Below are 13,047 nucleotides of genomic sequence, written 5' to 3' on the forward strand. Positions count from 1 at the left end.
AGGCTTGGGGACCCAGGACTCGGCCCCGACCCCTCCTCCTCCTGCACTGAGAACTCTGTCCAGCTGTCTCCCTGAGTCCCCGCCTATGGGCTGTTCTAGTCAGCGACCCTCAAACATTTTGGTGTCAGAACTTCATACAGTCTTACAAACTACACTGAATTCCCCCAAATAACTTTGTGTGGGTTATAACTATCAATATTTACCATGGAAGAAATAAAACAGTTTGCAAACATTTCTTTATTTGGAAAATATTAATAACCAATGATATGTTAAGAGAAACAATATTTTTATGAAAAATAACTATTCCAGAAATGAATGAGGTAGTACAAAGTGTGGATCGCCTTACATTTGATTTTTGCAAGTCTCAGTTCTTGTCTGTATAATTAGAAGTTGGCTGGAATTTCATATTTGCTTCTGTGTTTAATCTGTTATTTTGGTTGCAGTATATGAAGAAGTATACAGCCTCACACAAATATTCTGGGGGAGCATTTTTAATAACCTTTTCAGAGAAGTGTGGGTATTCAGCTTTGACCGTTCACTAAAGCCACACAAGTGGTAGTTCCTGAAAAGCTCTTTGCAAAGAGGAACCTGAAACTACACCATTGAGTGTTTCCTATTCTGTTACATGACTTCAGTGGCTCTTGTACTGATGCAGGATTATTGGAAAGTGATGCATTGCTTCACTAATAATAGAGATCTCCCAGTGTTTGTGCATTTACTGAGACATCATCAAAAATCTCACTTGTTAATGTTACCGCAGACCCCACTGGCAACAGTCATCAGCTCTGGGAAGCTGTCTGGCTGCCCTGGGGAGACACACGTTTGCCAAAATCCTGGGTTTCCTCTGAGAGCTTCCACTCCATCCAGACAACAAGTGCTGTCAGGTGTCCACTGATTGTTGACTTTCCTTGAGGGAGAAGCTCATGTTCATTTGAGAGTGTTCGCCAGTTCACCACACCTCAGTCATCACAGGTTCTGTGTCTCTCATTCTCTGAAGTGAACTTGCTGTTCCTTAAAGAAGAGGCTGACTCAGTCCTCACAGGTCACTTTCCTGGGCTGATGCTACTTGGGAATGTAGCAGGAGTGTATTTGTGCACTTTCCTGGTCATCTTGTGAGATATTTTGCTTTTTGTTCCCCGTTTTCATTAAGGGCAGTTAAGAAATTAATCCATTTGTATCATGAATTCAAGACATACTTATCTTCTTTTTAAATGTCTTTTATTTTTCAATTACAATTGATGATCAATATTAGTTTCTATACAACTCTTCTGCCTTCATTTGTCTGTGAGGGTCTTGCATACATTCTCAAAACACAGCAGACCCACAAAAGATTAGTTAATATCAACTGAACAATGTGATGTAAGGCCTTAAGGTTGTAAATGATAAAAAATGCTCCTCACTGGAGTTGGTCCTTGTGCACATCACATTGGGACCCTTGGTGTTATTTCTGTGAACCTGGAGACATCAGCAGACACACACGTATGTATTAACTCAAGAAATAAATATGTGTGAGCACAACACACACCACATTCCCGCAGGCCCCGTATGTGATTAAAAAGATGTAAAGAGGGAGATGTGAACTTTGGAGTTCCAAGGTAGATTTCTTTCCAATTTGTCTCCTCCCTCTTTTCCCCAGAATTCAAGCAATTCTGTTCCCTTAACGCTTGGATGCCTTTTCCCTAGATCAAAATATGTATGAAGTTTTTACAATTGTGGAATGAAAAATTCTCTAAGACCAAAAGATGAAAAGCTGTAAAGCAGAACATAAAACTTTCCTACATGAACCACACACTTCATAGATACAAATTCAAGCCCACAACCAAACTCAAAGACACATAAAAATGTTGACAGAGGAAGGTAACGTGTGTCCCTGTTCTTCCACCAAAGACCCCAAGGAGCGCCTGGGGCTGTGTGCATCACTGCTGCGGGGGGGGCACACCCCAGGGCGTGGGGAACTTGGAGGGATGGAGTGAGACAAGACATGACCAGAACAGGGCCTTTGGACGGCAGTCTCAGGAGGATCTGTTTGTGGGCGCAGGGGCCCCTCTAGACTGTGTTCTTGAGACATGGGTGCAAGTCTGTGACTGGACACCTCAGGAAACACCTCAGGACATGGCATAAGGGAGCGAGGGTGAGGGGTGATAGGAAAGACGCAACCTTCCCTTTTGTTTGCAGGCCTGGGAGCTGCTTGGTAGCTTGTGAGCTGCACTGGGTCTTGTTTCTGTCTGTGCTGAGACAACACGCAGTGTGGTGTTGGTCTGTCTCACGTCGCTATGGTGTCAGATGTCCTTGCCTGATGCTGATGATCTGTGAGAGCAGAAATTCTAACCATCTGTTTGGCAAAGATGAAGGAACATGATGAGCATATCAACCTGAGGGTGGGGACCACATTCTGTTTTAAAGGTTGAAGGGATTGAAAACTGGGACAACAGTTCTGAAGGATGCTTTTGTAAAAGGTCTCAGCAATTTAAATGTGCTGACCTTTTTTTAAATTTATTTTTTATTGATTATGCTGTTACAGTTGTTCTATTCCCCCCTTCATTCCCCTCCACCCTACCCCCCCGGCCACACCATTACCTCCCCTTTAGTTTATGACCATGTGTCTCAAGTTCTTTAGAGTCTATATTTCCCATACTATTCTTGCCCCCCCCATCAATTTTCTACTGTCTATGCCACCTATTTTTTGTACCTTCTCCCCCCTTCTCCTCCTCCCACTCCTCTGTTGCTAACCCTCCTTGAGATCTTCATTTCTATCTTTCCACTCCTGATCTAGCTGTCCTTTTAGTTTGTTTTTGTTTTAGGTGTGGTTGTTAATAACTGTGAGTTTGCTGTCCTTTCACTGTTCATGTTTTTTTAACTTCTTTTTCTTAGATAAGTCCCTTTAACATTTCATATGATAAGGGCTTGGTGATGATGAACTCCTTGAATTTGACCTTATCTGAGAGCACCTTATCTGTCCTTCCATTCTAAATGAAAGTTTTGCTGGATAGAGCAATCTTGGTTGTAGGTCTTTGGATTTCATGACTTGGAATACCTCTTTCCAGCCCCTTCTTGCCTATAAGGTCTCTTTTGAGAAATCTGCTGACAGTCTGATGGGCACTCCTTTGTAGGTGACTGTCCCCTTAGCTCTCGCTGCTTCTAGGATTCTCTCCTTCATTTTAATCTTGGCTAATGTAATGATGATGTGCCTTGGTGTGTTCCTTCTTGGGTCCAACTTCTTTGGGATTCTCTGAGCTTCCTGGATTTCCTGGAAGTCTATTTCCTTTGCCAGATTGTGGAAATTCTCCTTTATTATTTGTTCAAATAAGTTTTCAACTGGTGGCTGTTCCTTTCCCCCTTCTGGTACCCCTATAATTTGGATGTTGGAGCGTTTAAAGATGTCCTGGAGGTTCCTAAGCCTCTCCTCATTTTTTTGAATTCTTGTTTCTTCATGTTTTCCTGTTTGGCCATTATTTGCTTTCTTCTGGTCCACTCCATTGATTTGAGTCCCAGTTTCCTTTTCATCACTATTGGTTTCCTGTGCAATTCCATTCATTTCAATTAGTTTCGCCTTCATATGTTTGTCTAATTTGTGGCTATAATCAACCAGTTCTGTGAGGATCCTGATCACCAGTGTTTTAAACTGTGTGTCTGAGTTTTGCTATTTCTTCATCACTTAGATTTATAGGCTCTGGGGCTTTGAGATCTTCTTGAGCCATTTTTGGTCTGTTCTCACCCGTTAAGTATGAGTAGCGGAGCCTTGGACTCTCAGGTCGCTGGGTTGTGACGCAGTATGTGGGGGTGTGGTCAGAGCGGGGAAATGGCGACCTCCTCTGCTGTTTAACGCCGCTGGGTGAGGAGCAGAACCCTAGGTGGTTCACCAGGGTGGGGCCACTCAGATGGCTGGGCTATGATGCTGTATGTGGAGGCGGGGTCAGAGCGGGGAAATAGCGGCACCCTGTGCGTCACTAGCCGTGGGGCCTGCTCAGTCTTGTAGTCTCATCGCCCACTCCCTTGCTTGTCTATCTGTGCAGGAAAGCGCGACCACAGTCAACCGGCAGCCCTGCTCCCTCGCTGTTCCCCCATAGTCGCTCGATGAGTTGCTTACTAGGTCCAACCATGCGCCTGGCTTCCGCACGCCCGAGTCCGTCTGACCGCCAGAGTCCGTCTGACCGAGTTTTTCTGTGCGAGCCCGCTCCGACAGCTGCTGGTTTTGCCCCTCTTACCAGTCAGGCTGAAAAATTTGTTGTTATCAGACTTCTGGAAGTTCAATTTTCTGTGTTCTGGCTGTGTTTTCTGTTGCTAGTATTTAGTTGTCTTTAAACTTGGTTGTGAGAGAAGGCACAGCGTTTCCACCTATGCCTCCATCTTGGCGCAAGTCTTGCAAGTATTTTCAATCGATGCTTTTAGACTTTATTTCCTATGGCTGGGGCCCTGGGTTGTGTGGTTTGTCTCACTGCCCATTTTTTGCCTGGTTTATCTTTGTGTGAATGTGTGACCTTGGTCAGCCAGTCGCCTTACTTGTCTCACTGGGTTTGCTCGTTTCCTCCCCATGCCTGGGTCTGCCAGCTGCCTCCTTTTCTTGCCTGGACCCCTCTCCAATGGCCGCCGACTCCTCCCTTCTTATTGGTCTGGATGAATGGTTTGTTGTTGTAGGACTTCGGTACAATTTTCTGGCTGTTCTGGTTGTGTCTTTGTTTCTAAATCTTTGTTGTCCTTAAATTTGGTTGCATGAGGAGGTACAGTATTTCCACCTACACCTCCATCTTCGCCGGAAGTCCTCTTTTTATTTTTTTAATACTTGCCTGAGGACATTATTTTTTCATTGCTTACAGAGAGAGAGGCAGGGAGAGAGAAAAAACCTGATGTGAGAGAGAAACATTGGCTGATTTCCTTCCACAGGCAACTGGACCAAGGATGTTACGCACAACTGAGGTATGTGCCCTGGCTGGGAATGCAACATGCAACCTTTCACTTATGGGATGATGCCCTAACCAACAGAGTCACACCTGCCAGGGCTAAACCTTTACTTTCTTTGCTGAAAACTGCTGTTTGCATTTGATTGGGCTTGAATGTGCACAGGCGAATGAACCTGTTTAGTTTATTTTTTTAATTAATTAATTTATTTATTTATCTTTGGAGGGGAAGGAGAGAGGGAGAGAAACAACAATGTATAGTTGCCTCTAGTGCATCCCCTGCTGGGAACTGGACTGCAGGGAACTCGTTTGCAACCCAGGCATGTGCCCCAACTGGGAATTGAACCTCGATCCTCTGGTTCACAGGCCTGCACTCAATCCACTGAGCTACACCAGCCGGGTTGAACCTGTTTAGTTTAGTAATATCTGTCATTTATAGCTCTTAACATTTTATAATTTTTATAGTGAATATACATTCATCATAGAAATCACATATTATCTATCTACACATAATTGATTTAAAAAGCTTTGTTGACATGTATAAAAGGGAGGCAGATGTGGAGGAAAGTCAAGAGCTCAGCCCAGGGCTGACAGTGCTGGGCTCCATGTCTGGGCTCTAGGCAATGAACTTGCACACCTTCCCCCACTGCTCACTCAGGGCGCTGCCCTCTGTGGAGGCCAAGCAGGGTCTTCCCCCTTCTTCTGGGGCGTGGTCACTCATATCTCATTAACTCTGTTGCTTTTAAGAAGCTGGTTTTTGTATTACATGTGGCATTTTTAGCTATTTTCTGAAGTGGGAGGATTTGTCCATAGAGTCCAGCCAAGTTTTTCAGGAATGAGATTTCTAAGGCAAATGGTTGGTCCTAGAGAAGAGGATCAGAGTTTGAATCTTAAATTGTGATGTGAGGATGGTCTGTCATGAGTTTGATAAGTGAAGAAATTTTATGTAACTTGGTCTTTGAAAACATAATTCATGCACATGTAAGAGAATTAAAAAGACACTCAGGAATACACAAAATAAATGAGTCACGTTGTCCCCCTGCTCCCTCAGTCACCTAAATCCTCTACCAGGAAACCATCGCAGTGAGTCACTTCTGATTTCTCTTCCCAGGAAAATCTACCTGTACTCTAATGTTGCTCTTATGGCTGTAAAAAGAGCTCAGGCCATGGGCTGGGACAAAATATTTGCAATTTAATTCTTTTGGAATATACATAAGAAGCCTCAGATTCAACAATAAGATAGCAATAACTCAATAAAAATGGATCAAACTTCCAACCAGACACCCCACCAAAGAATTTATGACTGCTTTGACCAGGTGGTTCAGTTGCTTAGAGGGTCATCATGAGAACCAGAATGTGGGTTTGATCCCTGATCAGGTTTTCTATGGGAGGCAACTGATCAATGACTCTCTCTCTCTCTCTCTAACACATGCTCTTTCTCTCAACTGAATTAACATAGCCTTGGGTGACAGTCTTTTTTTAAAGGCTTGCAGGAGATCAGTATGCTTTGTTATGGCTGCAGCAGCCTCATATCCATGTTTACTGGGTCTCTTGATGGTGTCATTTTCTCCTGTGTTCATTTATTGTACAAGTTATTTTGTACAGTAAGGTGCTGTGCAGACTTGCAGCCCAGAAGCAACAGGCTGAGCCCTGCAGTCTGGGTGAGCAGTAGGGAGACTGTCCAGGTGTGAGTGACTCTGTGCTGTTTGCACAACCACAACATCACACAACCACACATGTCTCAGGGTGGATCACCACCATTAGGTGGCACATGAATGAATGTAAGTGCATCAAATAAACAAGCTGGGCACCTTACACTTACACAAGGTTTTGGGTCAATTTTATTTTAATTTAAAAATAAAGTTTATTATGTACAACACTGGCATTCAGAGAAGGGTTACTAAATAGTGTAATTAAGAATACTATAACACTCATGTACACATATATTGTCAAGAGTCACTGCCAACAGTCCATGACCCCAGAAGCTCTAGGATCCCTGAGCACCCACAGTGAGGGGTGAAGAGCAGGAGAACAGGAAGCCAACTAGGGGAGGTCTGCACCCACCAGAGATGGGTGCCCTCTCACACAATGATGTAAAATGCAAAAATGGAATTGAGCACATAGGAGGTAACACAGGTGTCCACCAGCATCAGGATGGTGTGGGTGGCTCTGGTCACTGGAGGGCATTGGTGGCGGCTGCAGGGTGTGAATGTGCTGCAGCCTCTGGTGGTGTCTGTGCAGGTGAAGCACCAGGGAGATGCTGGGCAACACCATGGGGACAATGTGACATCAGGACATGACCACAAGATGCAGATGAGGAAATATTGATTTTAAACAAATATTCCAGAGTTACCAAAATTCCTTTCTGTTCAGGAAAATCGGGCCATCTTATAAAACCATTCTGCAAATAACAGAGGCAGTAGAACTGTGAATTGTTGTAACCTCAGCTTGAAAATAAGCAGTTCTTGATCTTTTTCTAACTTTCTACTCACTGGTGCAGGGTATTACAAACCCTACCTCCTCAGTGAGTTCTCAAAACCCTGTTTCCTCATTTGGAAGATGGGAGGGTGATAGGACTGTGGGTAGAATCCTTGAGGTAAGCTGTTAGATTCCAGGCTCTGGACCAGACAGCTCCTACTTTGTGTCCACATAATTTGCATAGTTCAATCTGGAGAATTTTGCTTACCAGGCTGTGCCTCTGTTTGTTTAAAAAATTAATTAGACATTGATACAGAACATAGGTCAAAGGCTGTTGCAAAAACAATGTGCTTTTCATGTGCTTTGCCAATCACAAGGACTGGAATGAAGTTAGTTCTATTATAGTGTTTATGGAAATAGTAGGTACAGTAGTAGAGACTATGGTTAGGGTAGATATTATTTCTTTGTTTGATGATCTATGGTGATGATGGTGAGAACATGATATTATGAAACTGTAGAATGGGAAGAAGAGACCAGGCATGTCCCACCAGTCAAACTGCTTCTGAGACTTGACAGAGATGATCTCACTAGCAAATTTTCTGTCTCCCCTTGCAGCCTTACATGCACAAAGCAACTCTTACATGCAACACAGAACACACAAAGAAAAATGACACAAAAATCTTCAGAGGGCACAAGACAATTGCATTCCAGGGCATGATTTCGAACAGAAAAAAAAATGGTGTTTATACCATCACAGCATTATACCATGGATTATTCTCAGGGAATATCTGTCTACATGTGCACTTGTGTCAATGGGCATTATTTTATGTCTGAATTTTGGAGTTACACACTCAAACTTTGCCCACGAGTTTTCCAATTGTATTCACATCCAAGCCTGAAAATCTGTAGGTGTGAGACAGTAAGATGACCCTCTGGTATAGGGCTGAGCAGCTCTGTCAGTGGCTCTAGTCCTCCAAGGCTTGGCTCAGACTCCAAGGGCACTCATGTTTTTTCTCACATTGTCAGGGACTCTGGCACCCAGAGCCACAGTGGACCTCACCATTAGCATGACTCTTCCCAGCACAGGCCCACTGCCCCCCAGCCTGGAAGAGCAGGCTGAAACTGCTTAGATACAGGTGGGTCAGCACCTGTCCTGCCCAATGGTGTCCCCCAAACTTATTTCTATTTCCTCTCCTGAAACCACCCTTTCTGTTCTTGAGATGGGACATAAGGAAGACCTCACCTGGCTGGTCTTTCTCCTGAGCTCTGCACAGGGACATGCCAGGCAGGATTAGTGGGGTACCTGAGGCTATAGTTGCAGGGATGGGGTTCCTGGACCTGATTCCCCCCCTCCACAGAGATGCCATTGACACATCTGTGGTATCAGTGACACTGTCTGCATAGAGCATCTGGGTGTCTCCAAGGAGGAGCAAGTTTTGTCCCCATTGCAAATCACTGCCAGCCACCACTGGTGATCACTGGTAATTTTGGCAATTAACAAGATGACCCTAATGAGCAGCTGAACCATGGGGAGGAAGAGTTTCCTTTGCTCTCTGTGGATGAAACTAAGTTCAGAGTCAAAGTTGTACTCTGTGGTTGGAACTGAGAGTCAAGGCCGGGCCCAAACTTCCTTTTACTCTATGTATTACACAATTATACAGAAATGGGCATTTCTCTCAACGCTCTCATGTTTCAAAACTCTGGTTGACACCCAAGATTGGCCCATAATGTGAGCATCCGCATTTGATCTGGAATCTGGTCTCTCCCTTGACCTAAATGCCACGCGGCTCACTACAATGGCCCTGGGTCTTTTAAACCTCAAGAATTTCCATTTGAAGCTACTATAACCCACTTCAGAATCCCTAGGTGTTCCTACTGTCTCCACAGGAGACCATGACAAAGTCACCCATAGAAAACTCCACAGACAATGAGCCAGATGTCCTTCCTTTTTCCGTGAATTTGCCCTGGAGGTATATTCTTGATATAGACAGAATTCAAGGGAATTCAGGGGAAAGAAATGCACAGAACAGACAGATACCATCAAAACTCTAACACTGAGAAAACAGTGAAAGAACAGTTAGAAAATTGGGTAAAAGAATAAAGAGAAAATTCACAAAAATAAATGAAGAGATGACCCCGAATCACAGCGATGTTAAGTATGGCAAGTCTTTCCATCTGTTATTTATCAAGATTGGTTGAAATAGTCTCTCTCTCTCTCTTTTTTTTTTTTTTTTAAATATTTTATCTTTAGAGGGGAAGGGAAGGAGAGAGGGAGAGACACATCAATGTATGGTTGCCTTTCATGTGTCCCCTGCTGGGAAGTGGCCTGCAGGGAACCGGTCTGCAACCCAGGTATGTGCCCTGACTGGGAATCGAACCGCGATTGTCTGGTTCGCAGGCCCGTGTCTTTCTCTCTCTCTTTTAAATTTTCACCGTATTTTTAGAATAAGCTTTCCAGTTTCACCAATGGCAACGATAATATCAACAGGATGGGATGATTATTATTACCATTTGTCGACTGTTTAGATCAGTGAGGGGCATGAGTACAAGCAGAGACTATAGGGGAGATCTCTGTATCTTCCTCTCAATTTTCACTATCAACCTAAAAGTGCTTTAAAAATAAACTTTATTGCCCTGGCTGGTGTGGCTCAGTGGGTTGAGTTCTGGCCTATAAACAAAAGGGTTACCAGTTTGAATCTGGGTTGGGGCACATGCCTGAGTTGTGGGCCAGGTCCCCAGTAGGAGGTGCACAAGAGGCAGCCACACATTGATGTTTCTTTGCGTCTTTCTCTCCCTCCTTTCACCCATGTCTAAAAATACATAAAATCTTTAAAAAAAACAAATTTTATTAAAAACTTTTTAATTGCAATAAAAAAATAAATTCAGATAGGGTCAATAAGGTACAAATATTATTTGTAGAGGCAAAGGAGAAAGAGATGATGTTTAAGTATGACGGTGAGGTATTTATGTGAGATTGAAAAAGAAAACATTAGAGCTAGGTAGATATGTTTGAAAAATAATACTGAATTTTTAAAAATTATTTATTGATTGAATGAGAGAGAGAAAGAAATTGATTTGTTGTTACACTTATTTCTGCATTCATTGGTTGATTCTTGTATGTGCCCTGACTGGGGATTGAACCCACAACCTTGGCGCCTCAGGACAGCACTCTAACCAACTGAGCTACCAGGCCAGGGCAATAACACTGGATTTTTAAAATGCTATTACAGTGTCATACCTGAAAGGATGAGTGGAGATTTGGAAATGCAATGTTTATTAGATGAGAAACTGATCAAATCTAAATATTGGAGGGTTAAATCAGCCTCACATCAGAATGAAAGGCCTCTTTACACCTCCCCTTCAATTTAAACGTTGAACATGTGTAATTGAGCAAAGCTTCCTCTTCTCAGCACACAAACATGCCTGAGAGGTCCGCACATCAGAATATGTGGAGGTGGGATGAGGGAAAGCCAGGGACAGTGCCCACAGATGCGGGTGGTGGCTGGTGCCAACCTGGCTAATGCATTAGGTGTGGAAGAGTCAGGGTGCGGCCCCTCACTGTGTTGCAGGCAGGGCCAGAGGGGCAGGAGTACGTCATTGCCCGAGACCCCGGCTCCCTCCCCTCCCCACCATCGCTTTAGAACTTGGAGCAACAGTAGAAATGTGTCTAGCAGGGGTGTCCAACCTTTTGGCATCTCTGGGCCACAGTGCAAAAAGAAGCGTTGTCTTGGGACACACATTAAATACACTGCGACACATAATCATAAAAAAAAATCTCATAATGTTTTAAGTAGATTTACATTTTTGTAAATTTGGGGGGGCATATTTTTAGCCATCCTGAGCCTCAAGCAGCCCACGGGTCATAGGTTGGACACCCCTGGGCACCCCTAGATGGCACGGCAGTCCAGGAATGAAGGAGCAATACTGCAAGCTTGCAAATGTGGCTCCTCCCCCTCAGTCACCCCCCTCACCATGGCGATGGTATACTGAGACTGAGGTGACCCAGACATACCCACCGGCCTGGTCACCCAGACATCAAGCTGCATGATCACAAAGACAGCCTCCCCCACCACAGCCCAAGGAGCAAGCAGAGCAGGTAAGAAAAAGCAAAAATTCGCCTGCCAAGAGACCAGTGGATAAAAATGCTATGGTACACGTACATGGTGCAATACTACACAGCTGTAGAAGAGAAGGCACTCTTACCTTTTGTGACAGCGGGGATGGACCTGGAGAGTATTGTGCTGAGTGAAATAAGCCAGTCAGAGAGAGACAAATACCATATAATCTCATTTGTGTGGAATCTAATGAACAAAATACACTGACAGACAAAATAGAAACAGACTCATAGGCACAGAGAACAGACTGACAGCTGTCAGAGGGGAGGAGGTTGGGGACTGGGTGGAAAAGGTGAAGGGATTAAGCAAAGGAAAAACAAATCAGATGCAGACAACAGCGTGGTGATGACCAGAGGAAAAGGGGTGGTGGGGACAGGTAGATGAGAGTAAAGCAGGTATAAAACTGATGGGAAGAGACTTGACTTGGGTTGGTGAAGGCACAATGCAATATACAAATGATGTATTATAGAGTTGCCCCCCTGAAAACTGTATTAATTTTGTTAAGCAATGTCACGCCCCAAAATTCAATATGTTTTTTTAAAAAAGATATGTACCCTTATGCTCATTACCAAATTATTTACAATAGCCAAGATGTGGAAGCAATGTAAGGGTCCATCAGTGGAAGAATAAAGATGATGTGTTATGTACGTGAGTACAGGGTGGGGCAAAAGTAGGCTTACAGTTGTGAGTACATGAAACAGAATTTACTCTTATAATGGTTAATTATCATATTTTCTATATGAACAAGTGTAAACCTACTTTTGCCCCACTCTGTATGTATATGTATATGTATATGTATTTGTGTGTGCGTGTGTGTGTAATATTTGGACATAGAAAAGAAAGTGTTGTCTTTAACAGCACAGGTGGACCTTGAGAATATCATGTTAAGTCCAATAAGTCAGATGGAAAAGAAGAAAAAACCAGATTATTCACTCATGTGTGAGATATAAAATAAAAAAAAAGAACAAAACAAACTCATAGGTACAGAGAATGAAGGAGAAAAGGAGTTGGGGAGGGAAAACTTGGTACAGGGGTTCCAATATATGGTAACAGAAGGGAATTAGGCTTTGGGTGCTGAGTACACTGTAGAATATACAGATATCAAATTATAATGTTGTACACCTGAAATGTATTTAATGTTATTAACCAATGTTGCCTCAATACATTTAATTTCTAAAAATTTTACTTGCCCTGGCTGGGTGGCTCAGGTGGTAGGAGCATTGTCCCAGACACAAAAGGTTGCATGATCAATCCCCAGTCAGGGCACATGTCTAGGTTATGGGTTTGATCCTTGATGTGCATATGGGAGGCAACCAATTGATCTCTCTCTCTCTCTCTCTCCCTCTCTCTCTCTTTCTTTCTGTCTCAAATCAGTAAACATCCTTGGGTGAAGATGTTTTAAAAATCTAACTTTAGATAGTCAAACCAAAAATGGAACGTTTGGGTGGATGTTAGATGTAGTGATAACAATAAACCCTAAAATCTACAGACACATGCCAGCGTCACTTGTAAATCAGAAGTGTGACAGGACAGTGGCTACCTCAGGCCCAGGCTCCTGCACCCCAAGACATCGATGGAGACAGCAAAGGTGTGCTTTCCAAAGTGTGTATCCCTTTAAT

This window comes from Artibeus jamaicensis, unplaced genomic scaffold (genome assembly GCF_021234435.1).
Source record: "Artibeus jamaicensis isolate MK-2021 breed Jamaican fruit bat unplaced genomic scaffold, CSHL_Jam_final contig_3067, whole genome shotgun sequence".
Taxonomy (NCBI): Eukaryota; Metazoa; Chordata; class Mammalia; order Chiroptera; family Phyllostomidae; genus Artibeus; species Artibeus jamaicensis.